A 17,201-nucleotide genomic window follows, 5' to 3' on the forward strand; every position below is an offset into this window, starting at 1 on the left:
GATATGGAAGATCCTCTAAGAAAGGATCAGAATGACATGCTAAGAGCTATAGGTCTCCCTAGACCACTTTATGAGTTGGCAGAAAGGGACATTAAGGATAATATTAACCTCCCTACACCAGTAAAGGTGGAAATTGAAGAGGTTGGAGAACCTAAGACACTTGGGTTAGGCCATGATTACGAGGATTTTAATGGCTGAATGCTGATCCCAAAGGAAATGACTAAATGCCCTCCTCCTTATAGGGATCTCCCATTGTTTCATGGGCTGGTTAATGAGAACCCGATGGTGCATTTAAGAGAATACGGCCTAACTTACCTTGTAAGTGGGTTCAATGATATTCATCGGATGCTCGTATTCTCAAGTACCCTAAAGGGAGAGGCTAGAAAATGGTATTGGAGCCTCCCAAAGGGGTCTATTAAATCCTTTGAGGAGTTGAGTGATCAATTTTTAGATGAATATGAGAAGAAGGTGCCTATGACCCAAGTTTTAGGGCAGCTGATGCAGATTAGGCAAGAGTTCTATCCTTTTGTTAATGAATATGCTAGAGCCTTTGATGATATTCCGAGGCTTTGGCCAAGAAGAGCTATTGCATTGCCAGGTGATGTGCTATATGAGTTCTTTTTGAGTGGCTTAGACATTAACGTGCAAATCCAAGTGGGACTGCGGAATCCTAAGTCCTTAAGGGAAGCAAAGATGCATGCCATTGATTATGAGGGACATATTTAGAGATGTTGGAAAAACTTCTGGAGTTTTTCCCGCTCAGTATAAGTGCAACCTAGCTTCCAACCATTTCCACAAGGAGACAGCTCACTTGTTGACTCGGGGAAGTTACTATATGTATATCCTCTACATCATGTGCATTCAAGGTCTATTTATAAATATCCTTATCTGTGACCTTTTCTTGAATAAAACATAACCCTTTTCTATTCAATCTGTAAATAACCCCTTTACATTACACCCTTTTGTATGTAAAAACGTATAAAAATTGTATTTTAAGAATACCTTATTTTGAACCCACATGATGCACACATATATTCATGAGTAACTTACTCGAGCTTGTTGATACCAAGGCAGCCTATGAGAGGAACCTTGATAGCCAAAATCTCCAAGCAGAAAATGGCAATAGTAGGGATAATGTACCCCCTGGGATAAAATGATTCCAAGCCCAGTAAGTCCCATTAAGGCTTGCAACACTTCCATGAGAGGTGGTTGTTATGGTGGAATTGATAGAACCATTAGGTCTACAAGCTTAGATGAGCATTCTATGAGTGGTTCTAGTTGTGCTCCTAGTAAGGCTCTTGAGAGACATTTCCAATTTATAGATGAATCATGCTTTCGAGTAGATGATATTCATCTTAGTAAAAGCATGGTTCCTATGGCTAAGTAGTTGTTGCAGAGTGGACAAAGGCAAGTAAAGACATATCGTGTAGAGAAGATGCGGCATGCCAAAGGTCCACCTGTACTAAATAGAAGCCATAAGGCTGTGAGGCCATGTGGTAATGGTGATAAAGCCACAGTGAGTCCATTGGACCAATGTGGGCAGATAAGGCACTCTAAGAATATGAGAATGAATATGAGATGGGTTTAGAGGCCCAAAACCCCTAAAAATACTATTGATGTGTCAGATGAAGGGCCCAGAATTGCATGTGAACATGCTTTGATGGATTTCCAAGAGGATACGACTAAAGGCCATAATGCGACATCTAACAATAGGGACCGTCGCCCTAAGATGCATCTATTTGATGGGTCTAGGCTTGAAGCTCTATCTAGTTTGGATCGTATCATTGACATATGTAATGGTCCAATTAGAGAAGAGTTGAATGATCACAAATCCATATTTCTCCCTGTAGGAGAAGTTACTGGAAAGTTGGGACAAGCATTCCATTCGAATGACAACTAAGGGGATGAGATATATCAACCTAATGATGTCATTCATTCAGTTCATATAGTACCCAAGAAGAGATGGCCATTATTACTGAGATATCAGTAGAAAGGCTTGGGCTAGTGGATCTACAAAGAGCGTAGATCAAGCTTTTAGCTGACTCGCATGAGTAGCATGAGGCTAATCCTCCTATTTTATACTATCCTTGATATCCTCATTAGTTTGATAGGATGTGTTGTATACACCAAGGAGATCATATATTGCATGGATTAGAATGAACTATCCATTTTAGGCCAATAGGGCAAGCTAGTTTGCAGTGAAATGTGCTATTTCTTTAGGTCAAGAGGGCCATTTGTATGTTTGGTGCAGGTACAAATAATGGGTTTTTGTTGTAGTGATTGCATCATACAAGTTAACGAAGTCACTGGAGGGAGCCTTTGCTGTGAAGGAGCTTCTTGTGGCCATTCCAAGTGGTTTTGTCCCTCTTTTCGAGTCTTTTTCCTTAAGCGATTAATGATATATGTGTGTGTAAGGGTTACTGCTACTTTCTTTTGTTTGTTGGGGACCAAAAAATCGAGGCATGAAGTCCCAGGATTAGGCTCTGTATGTCTAGGGGAGGTTTGAGTAGTCATTGCCTCCTGCAAGGCATTCTCAGGCATTGTAAGACCTGTTTTAGATGGGAATTCTAGTGACCCTGTTCTGTTGACTTGCTAGGCGGCCGTTTTGCGAGTTCATGCTAGTTGTGAGGCAGTTAGAGAAGCCTACTAAAATAATGATGGAAAGAGACAATACCCTAAATATCTGAAACACAATATATGAATATACGAAGGTGTGTAAAAAGGAGTTCTAACCCCTATAAAAATAGAAATGGAAAGAAACAAAAATCTTTAAGTTGTTGCTTATCGCCTTGCGAAGGCCTGGTAGGTGTCTGGGAACCAGACAAGACCGAGGACCAATGCCTTGTCTTCCTAGGGGTGGCTTCTAGCAGAAAAAATAAGAATAAAAGAAGGTTGGAGCGAAATAAAAGTGAGCGTTAGAAAAGGATTAAGTGTTGCCTTGCACGGGCTTGGTAGGTTCTTGGGTACCGAGACAGGACCTAAGGGCAATGCCTTGCTCTCCTTAGGTCACTACACTCAGCTCCCTCCTTTTTACATGCCCAAGTATGGAAAATAAGAGGCTAAAGACCCAATGTGGTAAAAGAAAATATTTGTTGATCCGGCTATAGGAGTCCTCACCTAGTAAGAGCTCCTAGTTGAGTTTTCCTTAGTTATGTAGATAGCTCAGACCACCACTTAGGATGACCTCTTTGATGGTTCTTTTTAGCTTGACTGTGTTGGTGCAGTTGGTTAGTGACTAGCTTTCGACTTTTTGTTCGATTATGCTAGGCCTACTCCTTATGGATCTCATGCCTTGGTTTTGACAAGGAGGTAGGGTGAGAGCTGTGATATGTTTTGTTGTGCATCTATTTTGTATCACCTTGATGATCTTTATGATTGTGTATGTGCAAATCTGTTCGTGGGATTTGACGGGTTGAGTCACCCTATCCCGTGGTCGCCAATGAGAGTTGGATTTTAGGATCGGATTTGGACCCATTATTGAAGCGTTCCAGCTCGTTTTGGAGCCCAAAAGTGCCCGAGAGGTGTTAAAAAGCCAATTATTATGAAAAATCAAATGGTGGCACATGGCAAAGCTAGAGTTTTCCTACATGCATTTCGACATCAAGAATCCAACACAAGTTTTGATTTGCCAATCAGAGGTCATTTGACCCTCCATTTAATCCCCGCAAGGCTCGGCGTTATAAAGCAGCTACTGGATCGAGAAGCCATAAAGTGCGTGGGAGAGGCCACAGTGATGGGGTTCGACGCCATGAAGCCGCCCATCCAATCGGATTGCAAATCGGAGTTTGTTTGGGCCTTCAAAATTGAAAAATCCACTTACGGAACAGTATGAACACAAAAAGATGAACCAATTATTTTAATGTTTTAAACCTTAGGCTTAATGAAAGCCTTGAAACTAATGAAAAAACTATTGAACAGAGGGAAGAGTCAATGGCCCTCCCCATTTTTGCTCATTGCCTCTCCGATTCAAACCCGTTTGGAGAGAGAGAGAGAGATTCTCAATCAAGGCAAAGAGAGGAACAAGATGGTTGCAAGCTTGCCCGTTTTAATGGAGGATTTAAAAATCTCATTTTTTCTTTCTCTCTCCTGCAAGGGTTAGTTCTTGTGTGTGAAGAAGAATGAAGCCCGGTTGGTGAATGCTCGTCCAGCATAGTACCAAATTGCTTCCAAGTTGAAGGTGGGCTTAAGATGGCAGTGTGGAAGTAGACTAAGCATCAAATGGGGCCTGATTTGCAGACCTGCAACACCCAAAATAATAAAAAATACACTGTAATGACGTTTTTACAAAGAAAATGGCTCTTTTTTCGCATTTGATGAGGTTAGCAATGTTCATATGGGTTGAAAATTGATGGACATGTTGTTTTCTATTGGTTTTAGTCTTTCATAATAAAAAACTCAGAAAATTTATACTTAAAGTGTGGAAAATAAATGAAAAAACCCCGAAAAGCACGGTTTTTAGAGTAAAAATGGGATTTTTGGGTTTAAAATCGGAAAAGCATGAAACAAAACACCAATAAAATCTACATGGTTTCTATTTAAGGACTCAAGAGCCACAGCTATGAAATAATGCTAATTTTCTTCCATTTTTATTGATAATAAATAATAAATAATAAAGAAAAATAGAGAAAAATGCTCTTTAAAAGCAGAAAAAAATAGGGAATGGAGGAGAAAATTATGGATGTGTTTGTGATTGTATAATGAGGATAGATCATGAGCATTTTCCTTAGATTATCCCCATTTATATGTTTTTGTGAGTATTTACTGCTCATGAAATTACCCTTTTACCTATGCAACGAGACAAAACCTTAAACACTAGGGGGAGAAGGGAAGTTTGACTATTGAAATATGTTTTAAAATATGATATATTTGTTGCATTGATGTTAAGTTAAATAAAGGGAAGTAGAACACGAGTGTAAGGCTCAATGTCTTCTCTCATCGCAATAATTAAGCATTAGTGTATGGAAACATAAAAAGAATGGATTTGCACAATGCATGAGGCCGTTTTTTCAATTGTTTGAGCACTTAATCATATACACATTTGCATCAAGCATCATTAAATTGTATCAATTACAAGCTCTTGGATGCATAGCACTTGGTTTCTCTAGGACTTGACCCATGTAGAGAGAGTGAGCAACCCCGTTGTAGGTCTAGACAATGGCTCATAGGGGACGGATAAGTGAGAATAAGTGCATTCCTAGAACATTAAATATACTGGCACCAAGAGGGGAGTTTGTTTCGAATGTGTCTATGTGTGGAAGTAGCACATCGAGGGGCCAATCCACAAGATGTAGGAGAGCTGCAATCGGGCCATGGGAATCAGCCCCGATGGGGTGTCCTTGTGTCTGTGATATGTGGCATTTAATGCCGATATATGTATAATCTCCCTCTAAAGAGATAGGGAAAGGGAACATCCTTTGAATTACAGACTAAAAAACGCGAAGTGATTAGTGTTTAGGATAGTGTATCCCTCGACAGGCGCTCCTAGTCCATAAGGCCGTGTGGTGGGGTTGTCTATTGAGGGCATGAGGTTCAGCTAGTGCCTTAGCTAGTGCCAGCCCATTTTAGGTCCCATCAACATCTTTATTTAAAGACAACTCAAAAAGCTTACCATTTTGAGGAGCAACAACTATAGTTTAGCTATCTTTCTCAATGCGATACTTGGTATGGTTAAAATCGAGAAAGAGACCAAGATCTACAAGTCTTGCAATTGAAACAAGAAAATTTTGTAGATCTAGGATATGTAAAACTCCCTGCAGAATTCTTGTTGAAGAAAGAGTACCAAGGTTGTAAATCACATATACCTTTCACTTGGCAGGTTATGTCATTAGCAAGATAAACCAATTTCTTAATAGAAATAGAATGGCAATTATGTAACCATTGGGTCTAATATGTCATGTTCCCCATAGTAGCACCTAAATCAATAATGAAAAGAAAACTATCAGAGATATAAAGTATCCTTTTGAAAGAGATAGAAAAACTCACACAATTTTCTTCTTCAGTAGTGTTTTCATGTGTAGAAATATATGCTCTATTATGATCTGAATCAAAATACCACTTGAAACATAGATTGGTTGGATGATTACTCTTTTTGCAATAGTCACAAGGAGAATAATTTCTAGATAAACATGGTTGTTTATTTATAATAACATGTTCTTTATCATATTGTTTTGCCCATCAATCATATATGTAGTGTGGCCATTTCTATTGCATTAAGAACAATGTTTGTTAGGAAACTTGAGGCGAGAGAAGTTACCATGACGAGATGACTCCTATGCGTAGAGCGTGGAAAGGGATGCCTTTAAGCAAGTAAATCTTGGTTGATTTGTTCTGCTTGTGTGTTCTCTTGTAATATCATAACCGTTTCTTAATTTGTGTGTTGCTATTCATGTCATTGTGAATATTCAATCAAAGATATACAAGCTTAATCCCATGTTTGTTAGATAATATGGTAACAATATTATCATAAAATCAAGATCCTTTACAATATCAAGAAGCTATGTTACCAATTACTTTCATGGAATAGCATCACCAACATAGCAATAAGCTGATTTGATAATGTTCTTCAATGATTCGATATGTGTTGTTATAGAAATTCCGATGTTGTATCGTAACTTAGTGAGCAGACTACGAAGATAAAATATTTTTGTAATAGATTTCTTTTTAGAATTTTCTATCAAATTATCCGAGAAATTCTCCCATATAGCTTATGAGGTTGAAAGATTACATACATAAAGCATAAGAGATTCTTGACGAGCAAAAAGAATATATTGACGAGCTACTTTGTTGTGTTTGACCCACTCATTATAAAGAGTTTTCCATTCTTCAAAGATAGGTCCTTCAGTTACAAGGGTATTATCATGAGCATGCTTAATTTGTTGAGACAAACATTCCTAATTACCAAAAACAATATCATGTAAGTCATCTCCTTCAAGAATTAGCAACATCTTTATTTCCACCTAAGGAATCCTTGTCCTTGAAAGTGAGGAACAGGACATTGTCCAGAAGGAATTCCGTTGATGATTATCAAATTTGACATAGCTAGCTAAGAGAATAAGTACAATATAATAGCATAGAATTTGCACACCATGTACGAACAACAAGACAAAAGTGTAGCACAACAAATCGTACACAGAAGAAGCTATGCTATAAGGAGAGAAGTTTAGTTAAAAAAGCATACTCCAAAAGAAAGAGACCCAAGATAGATAAAACATGGGCAATAATAAAGCAACCCAAATTATACAAAATCTGTGAGAGAAAAAATTAGTCCAACATAGAAGAGAACTATGAATAGCACTCAAAACATTATTACTTTAACTTTTGGCCAAGAATAGATGATGATCTAGTGAATTTTGGTTAAAACACAGAAACACAAGAGTGAGTAATTGTGACAAAACCTGTGTCATAGAAGTATATATAAAAAGATATTGTTGTGTTTGTTTTCCTATTTCAAGTCCAGTTTACCTAAACTTACATAACTTTTGACACAAAGCTCCAAATTGAGCATGGTTTTGATAGGAATAAAGCTTGTGACTCCTAGTACATGACTCCTTAGGAGTTTTCCAAATAAAAACTTTTAGGGTGTCCAAGCAAGGCATATCTACAATCTAAATGATGCTCAATGATAATTGAGTGAACTTTTTCTATGCTTGAAACTCATAACATACACAATACATAAAATTTAAGCATGAAAAGAACATGAATCAATAATTGAAGAGATAATACATAGATACACTTCCTGATTATCTTCCTCAACGAATTGGTTGTACTTGATTGTGGTAGCTCTGATACCATGTTGACATGTAGAGAGAGATATGTAGAACGTGATAGGGAGAGAAGAGACACACCGTATTCACTCCCAAAGATTGCATCATATATATAGGTGAGACCTAGTCTAGATAGGGTGAGCTATATATAGCTCTAACACATAAAACATCAATGCCACAAGAATCCAAGTGTGGCACAATCCCTTTGTGGATGTCATGGTTGCTTGAAAGCAATGAAAATAAACTCACATTAAGTCTATGTGCTCTTCTTATTCTTGGTCTACAATGGTTTTGAGCTTCTTTTATAAGAATATTTACTTGCAAGCAAGTGCTAGTTGATAGTGGCAAGTTCCTTGCATGAGCAAGGGACTCAAGGACATTGGCTACCATCACATCCAAGACAACAAGTCACAAAAAAGATGCCGCTCTCTCACAATACATTGGAAAATTGGATCATACAAAGGTGCATACATGCAAATACACTATTGAGCAATGTATTACAGTGAAAGATTATCTATTGATATAAATCAATCACTTTGTTGTTATAGATTATAATTTTTCATAGTGAATATTCTACAGACAATGCGCAAGACTCCCCATTTTTGCTCTCAAGGTATTGACTAGATTTTGTGGAGGATATGCACTTTTGATGAATGCAAATAAAATAATTCTAATCGAGAAGTGGCATGCATTGTAGGTGTTTGGCATTGGATATGGATGTCAATCTTTGAAGTCCCCTTACTATGTATCGTACGTCACTCATACCATTGTAGTGAGCATCTAAGAACTAGGTGAATTGCATCCTTATGCAAAACAAGAATTCTTAAGGTGGGCAAAGTATAGGGTTTCTATAGAGCTTTCCCCTCTAGGAGTGTTGGTATAGAGTCAAAGCCTCCAAGGGAGCCAACACCAGTTGTAAAACTACGAACCTTGAGTGATGAGCATGAGGAAATGTCAGCAAAGAAGATGAGACCATCCCCTTCTAGGCCACATAGTGAGGAATGAATGCTTGATTAACCATTCCTTGAGTCCCATCTCTAGCCTTGCCTCTCCTTGGAGGCCGTCCATTGTAAGAATATTTCATTTGTACATGAGTTATTGTATGGTTCTTGTCTCTTTTGTTTCAACATTTTTAATGCAATAGAATGTTAGAATTTTGGGACATCCTTTTTGCTTCTTATAACCTTGTTCTTTGCCAAATTAACTTGTAAAACCACTGGAAAACTTCTAGTAGGTTGTTCACCTTTTTTGCACCACCACCATGTCATATTGTATGTCTAAAGTATCTAGTCCTTACTTGGTAATGAGACTTCTCCATTCCTTAGGTGGACCGAATTGACAAACTCCCATAATAACTTGCCCACCAAGGTAGTGGCTATAAATAATTTGCTCCACATTGGAAAACATATGGAATTAGTTAAGTGCTAAATATTAACTTCTTGGGAGGGTCACCACCAAGCGAAAGAAGCATCACCCTCTCAGAGAGAAACTTCCCCATATCAACTGGTAGTGACCCCTTTTGCAGGTGTCATAGAGGCCTCATTTTTCTTTCCCTCACTTTAAAAATTTTTCTTTTTAAATTCAAAGGAACTTTCTTACCATGTAGTGCATGAAATTGTTTTCTCCCTAGGCATCCTTCATGGAGGTTTTGAACCTATTGAGGGCCTTCTTGAAGGCTTGGAGGTCCTGAATGGACTACTTTGTATTATCACAATACGGAAACATTATGTCCAATGCCTCCTAGACTTCAGCCTTCCTATTGTGGTCTTAGATTGCATTATATATTGCTTTCCATTGGTTGTGATGAACATGGGAAGAACCTTCTCAGAGCTTGCCCTCGAAGCCCAAAAACCTTCTGGTCTTAACCCCACCTATTGAGGGTTTCCTAGGAACACTATTTCCATTTTTGTATCTATGAGAGGATCTAGCTCAATTACAACATTCCCCCATGGAGACCAATGCTTAACAAAACCCTCTAAATAGACCCGATAGCACTATCCCTAGCCTTTTGGGGTTGGAATTTCCATGCAAATCCAATATATTGATGCACAATTCCCTGAGCTATTCAAATTACAAGAATAATATGTTTTTTTGGAATTTTCTTATTGTCAAATTTTTGGAAAATTAATGTTTTGGTTAGGGTAGTGAGGTAAGGGTTTACTTTGACCTCATATGCGCAAAAAAGTATATGTTGAGTTTACATGACATTTGTGAGATTGAAATCTTATGTTGTAATCTTTTCTAAATTGACCTATCTTTTTTGAAATTGTTAAGTAATAATGAATGCACATGAAATCTAATATTGATACAACAATTGGACTCTAATCAAAGAGAAGCATATTCATATAGAGAAAATGAAGTGAAGCTATCACCATGATTCATGAATGAAGATACATATTGGTATGCTCCACCACTTGCGAGGGGTTGAAGTTGTTTTGGTGAAAAATGTAGCCATAGTAAAAGGCCCCTAAAATTGTATTTTTTCAATGCATCTAGGATTTAAGTAGGCTACAAACCTCAAGCATCAACCACTATGCCTATCTGTGCATTTGAATAACTATGAAAAAATATTAGAGTCATACTTGAAGCAATTGAAAAGGGACCCCATTCCTCCATTTGATGGATTGTGGTATTCAGACTCATCCCAATTGTATTGTAATTTCGTGAAGGCTACCTTCATCTATGCTTGAGTCTGATGAGTATCACATCCTTACCTTTTCCTTATCTAGCTAAACTATACGATCTATGATCTAGGCACTGTTAATTTTGTTCTTTTTTCTTATAACCTCAAGTTTTTGCAACTTGTGGTGATGCAATGTTGTGGGTGGTGATACATGCTGATCTCCAAGCTTTTATTAATGTCAAATTTGATTATGGTATTGTAATATATACTACACAAACTATCATACAACACGCGATAATTAGAGAATCAAAAAGGCCCATTTTCCATATAGGCACTAGACTATATGATTACATTATGATTATGTGGTCCTCAATGCTGGCGATAGGTGGTGATCTTTGGGTTTTTTAAAATATCAATTTTGATTATAGTTTCTTGAGGAGCTATGTTGAGGAGGTGACCATCATGTTAATATGGCCTTTTTTTTAATGGTGACCTTCATGTGCCATGAACTCCCCATCACCACCAAGCGAGGGAGCTCTATCACAATAGTAGAGTTCCCTCCCACCACTTGGTGGTGACCCTCGTGGGTGGTGAGGGTGAGCGCCATAAATGCTAAGTGTGATACTATGTTGTGGGTGGCGATAGGTAGTGATCTGTGTGCTTTAAAAATTTCAATGTTGACCATGGTAGCCTTGTGGTGATCCTTGTGGATGGCTGGTGTGAGCTAGACACTGGTTAGAACAATGTTCTATCTTGGTATTAGATAGTAGCCTCTATTATAGAACCTAGTATAACTTTGGTATTATATTCTGAAATCAAATGTCAATCCCAAGATCAAGAAGAGTGCGCAAGGAAAATAGGGTACAATGTCAAGGTTGTAAAACAAAAGGTGATGGATAGAGACAAAAAAATCCCATGTGCATTATATCAACGACAACACTGCTACACTAATTACAGTTTGCAATCATGAGGCTTGCTACAACAACCACGAGGGTGCCTCCTCCCTACCTCAAAAAGTATCTTTGACAAGGTGCGATCGCCTAGAGATTTTACCACCACATCAGCCATCTTCGAATCAGGATCTATCTTGGCAACCCCTCTAGTATCACCATCTAGTCTATCAACTGCACCCTTGTCCAGCCCTATGTCTATACTTGCTCCCGCAATACTCTCTTCACACAGACCTATGACATGACAGTCTCATCACTAACTTTCTGCAACTCTCAACAACCATGCCCTCCATGGCATCTTTTTCCTTATTGTCAACCCCAGTGTCATCCCCCTTTGGACCATCATCAGCCCCCTCTCCACTTTTGGTATCAATAGCATCTAGATTCCCCTTGACCCCAATGGCATATGGCAGTACCTCATTAGTCAAAGAGTCCTCAAGCTTGGTGTGCTCCAAATTTGGCATGTCATACTTGATCTTCTTAGGTTCACCAACACTAACTCCTAGGTCCATGTCCTATGGGGCATCTCTCACCTCCTCCATATTGTATGACTCCTCAAACATGGGGCTAGTAGTACATTTTATTGGCCTTGGCCAGGCATATTTCACATTATCTAGAGACTTCCCATCTTGGATGACCTCAACCACAGATTTCTTGTCTACGTATTAACCATAGGCAATCCTAAATGCATGAGCACACTGAATTAACATTGTAATCTACATGTAAAATAATCGTGATAGAAAACTATGCCAATTTACTCTTCACACTACACTGCCCAGTGATCCATGCCTTTTCCATAGAAGGTGCTTCAATGTTGCACCCTTCTTTTACACAAAGTCTTCTACTATACAAAAGTGCGCTGAAGGAAAGGGGATGGTATTGATGTCAACACTTGATCATGAAGTTGCCCATGACATATCCTACTTCGAAGAGATTCCCCACATGCAACATAGATCCCAAACACATGGATGGTCCTATGTTTGTATACAATATATGGCCTAGGGAAGAGGATGAACCTCTTTCCCTTATTCATGCCAATGATAATTTGGTTGACAAAAGTCCATGTGGAGCTGCTCTTCTTGCAAGGGGCCTCTAGCTTGTCATATTGTGATTGCCAAATGAAAGAAATAAAGAGGGTTAAACTTACAAAAACAAAACATCACAAGAACCTAGTAGTGAGTATCAAAACTTTCAACCATTATACCATTACCAACCATTGTTCAACACCCAGGTCAACATTAAAGTGAACCTTTGTACAACATTGTTCAACACCCAGGTCAACACTAAAGTGAACCTTTGTACAAAAAATAGCATGAGAAAGTACCAATAAACACCAAATGTACCAAAGAGTATAAGAAAACATTTATACCAAAGGAACCAAAATAGTCCAAATGCGCCAAATTCAACAACTTGCTTCATGTACCAAAGAACTTTAAGTACACCGAGTACAAAAACCACCAAAATATCAATTAGCCATTTAGTAATGAAAACAGTTAGAGTACCTAAAAACTCTAGATAGCACTCAAATGGTTTGAAAAGCAATAAATCGATCTAAAAACATAAAAACTATAAAAGTATTAAGAGAAAGCACCAAGAAGCACCTAATGCATCAAAGATTCCAAAAACCACTAGAAAGTATCAATCACACCAAAGGTTCAAAAAGAATATACCAAGTTCTACCAAATGTTTCAAGTACCAAAGAGCTTAAAATATACCAAAGAGTATAAGAACCACCAAAATATCCCAATAGAGTTCAAATACCACCAAAGGTTCCAAAAAGTACCAATTGCACCAAAGGTTAAAAAGAATGTACCAAGTTCTACTAAATGCTTCAAGTATTAAGGAGCTTAAAATAAACCAAAGAGTACAAGAACCACCAAAATATCCCAAAAAGAGCATGAGAAAATACAAACAAGCTTGTTACGAGAACAACCAAAGAGAGTACTAAGAAACACTTAATGGTACTAAAAGGGTTTCAAGAATACAAAATGTATCCTAAACAATCAAGTGCTCTAAAAAGATTAAGAAGCAATAAAGCACCGATTCCACGTGTACCAAATGCAACCCCTAAACCTAAAGCACCAAAGAGAACCAAATGTATCAAATAGGACCAAATATACCAAGAAACACTAAAATATACTAAAAGAGCCAAAGTTTTTATCAAGAAGCTTTTTACTAAGGAGATTAGCCAAAGAGTTCTAAGGAGCACCAAATGGTACTAAAAGGGTTTCAAGAGTACCAAATGCCCATAAATGTCTACAAAGAGGTGACATTTCATTCCACAAGGAATGCACCTATTGCAATTTGTAAAAAGAGCTCGTAGGTGTGTAGTGGATAGAGTGCTTGAGCCGATAAACCCATTGGAGGACACACCGCTAACGACATCCTCAACACCAAAAGAGTGGTGGGCACTTCAAACCTTCCTCCAATCTTGGGGTGTGAGATGGAGGCAATGATCAATCCATTAGTGTCCATGGATGTTGGGTCATCTGATCGACTGATAGAGGTGGTGTCCATAATACCATTATATAATGGGTTTCGGGTATCTCTCTTAAAGATGTTACTTGCACTCCTAAGTGTATATGCAAAATGCAATTGGAGTGATGTAAGTGTGACTAAGTTATTTAGGTATATACTAAGCTCCTCTATCTTTTCTCCATTATAAAAATGGTTTTTATGCTCTTCAAATGCTTAGTTTTAAGGTTTCATAAATATCACATATTATCACCTCGAAACACGATGCCCAAGTCTTGCAATGATGCATGTCTGGTATTGTGAAAGCTTGGCATGGACTACAACAACATTCATGCATGTGGCAATGATTGTGTACGATTTCAGGGAGACATGTCCAAAGTGTGGTACTCACAACTATTGATAGGACTTGCATGAAAACCATCTTCAGAAGGATATTAGACACTTTTTACTTATACCATGTATACATCACATGTTTTACATGACAGGCTTGGTAAGCTTGATAACATGGTATGTGCAAAATAGATCAACAGATAGAGTCTAATGAATATCAACAGATTTGTGTCCATGGAAGCACATTAACTCCACCTTCTCAGACTTTTTACAAGAGCCAAGGAATGTTTGACTCTATCTTGCTATGGGTTGTATGAATCCATTCGGTCTCTTCTTAAACTTCACTACTTATAGTGTGTGGCATGTAGTCCTTGTAAACTAAAACATCCCGTCATTGCTTTCCACAAAGAAGGGATACTTTATCCTTAGCTTTCTCATTCATGGGCACTATAAAGTCAAGAATATAGATGTCTATCTCCATCCATTAGTTAATGAGCTCAAGATTTTGTGGGAGGAGGAGATTGTTGCGGAAGACATGAGTGGGCATGTTGGTTGGTGGTCCACTAGTATACGAGCCATTCGTGTGTGGACCATACATGACTATTCGGGATTTAGGGAGTGCTAAGGTAAATGTACTTCTTTTCTCATTGTTGATATCTAACATGCCCCATTTATGTTTATGTTTAGTAGACAAGGATATTGTGACAGGTTTGGTTACCTTAGGTTATTATGTATGTCCATTGTGTGGACCACAATTAGACTTGCAAAGATCATTGAGCATGAATGACCTCTATCATGAAGGAATGGCCAAAGCTAATATGAGTGAAAAATGGTCCATGAGGATTTTCTTTCAAGAAAAATGTGATAGCTCTCAGATTTCTATGAGTTGCCATACTGAACCCACTTATTATAGATCAATAATTTATTAGATCCTATGCATACTTTTAAGAATGTGAAAAACTTATTGTGGGACTATATCATAGGAAAGAGAGACAGTGTAGGGGTGTAGATGGATTTGAAGGAGCTCTGATGGTCATATGCAACTACATCGTTCTCCTTGCATCCTGTCCACTAAAGAACGATGCAAGGTGAAGCAAATTATTAGGTCGATCGACACCTAGACATGCATGATGTATTCTCTCAAGTCTTCTTTTTTTACAGATGACCAACTAGTAGGACTAAAATTCTATGATTTGCACAATATATGTCATGTTTTTCCTAACCTTAATAGCACGTACAATCAGTATTTCACTATTTTTTATTGAGTTGATGTTTGTAATGCTTTAAATTTCTGACATTTCATACTATTGATTGCTAATTCAAGGTGTCTTAGCCTAGAGATACATCAGATGATTTATGAGTTGTCAAATTTAGTGCAATAGATTTCACAGAAGGAGATCAAGTCATCCTTTATTTAATTGGTAAGGTGGGGATCTATGGAGATAGTCTGTCTCTTTAAGAAGTACATGTCTATGAGAATTCTCATGATACAATACCTAATAGATGTTCTTCTTGGAGTGCTTCATAAAACCCTTGAAGGACTTTGCGCAAGAATGAGCTCATCCCAAAGGACATCATGATTGAAGGTTGACTAGTGTCGAAGGTATGAGTGCATATTTTGGAGCGATTATCAATGGTGGACTCTAATAATAGAATGCTATGGATGTTGAAGGATGATGATAGATTAACAAGAGATGTGGTGGTTCAAAATAGGGTAGAAACGAGGATGGATAGTGCCATGGAGGAGATGGATCATTTTTGGTGTTGCATCATGTATTCATGGAAAAATGGCTCGGTAGGTACAAGAAAGCTAGAAGAGAATGGGAGGGAGTGTGATATGAATTTCAATGTAGTACATAAAGGAGATAGAGGAGATTCCAAGGTTCATGCCTATGAGATGGTTGCATTATGCCTTGACCGCAACTTCATGCAAAGGGATAAATGTCTCTCAGGAGGAGTGAGTATTATCAAGGGGATGTATTCTAAAAGTGACTTCATGTTTTCTTTATTATCGTATCTAGATTTTATATGCTACTACTAACCTAGACATTTAGATGTGCTAAACAAATTCTACAATGTAGCGTGGTCACACACATGCAACATTTTTTAGTTGAGTGAGGGGAAAATGAAAAAAAAAGTAGAAGAGTATTTAAAAAATATATGCAATAGGTGAAGTTGTTATGTGGAAAGTGTTGGGTTGCAATAGGTGAAGGTTTAAATCTATTCAACAACTAGCTAACTCATTTGAAAGGCTCTTGTGCATGCCATTTCATAAGGCTTGTTATTTTACTATACCAAATGATTTTTGGTCCTTCCCATCAATGATGAAATCCTCAATTATTCATCCTCATATAGATTTTTCCATTGTACTAATGTGGCTCCATTGTTTGGTGATGGAAAACCTCAAGAATCTGCACTATTACGAGTGATTGATCAAGTAAATGGAAAGTGCCCCGTGACTAGCCCCTTTACCCTGAGAAGAAAAAAACTCGAAGAAGAACACGAACAAGAACCAGAAGAAGATGATGAAGAATAAGAAGAACGATGATGACGATGATGATGACAATAACAATAGTAGTAGAACGAGGAAGATGTAGAAGAAGATGATGAAAAATAAGAAGAACCCTAATGACAATGATGATGACAATAACAATAGTAGTTGAACTAGGAAGATGTAGAAGACAAAATTAAGAATCTTAGGAAAAATTAATATGATTGTGAATACATTAGGATTTAATGACATAATTTTGTAGGTCATAAGAAGTGATATGACTTGTCAAACTAAGTCTTTTAGAAATGGTTGATGTCAAAGAGAAACAAAGGATGGAACAAAAAAGAGAGAGTAGTTGCCATCATTTATGGAAATCATGACCAACTTAAAATATAAAATAAAAATTTATAAGATGAGTTCATTTTCCTTTAAAAAATAATTACAAGTTTATTAAGAAGTTGATTTAAGAGACAATTTCAACCCTTTTGGTTTCACATTTTGTTGTTGCCATCAGCCTTGGCTTCAAATCACCACATCCTACAATATGTCAAAGTTTACTCTTCTCTCAA

Source organism: Lygodium microphyllum, chromosome 9, assembly GCF_053477565.2.
Source record: "Lygodium microphyllum isolate KBCC chromosome 9, Lygodium_microphyllum_v1.1.10, whole genome shotgun sequence".
Classification (NCBI taxonomy): Eukaryota; Viridiplantae; Streptophyta; class Polypodiopsida; order Schizaeales; family Lygodiaceae; genus Lygodium; species Lygodium microphyllum.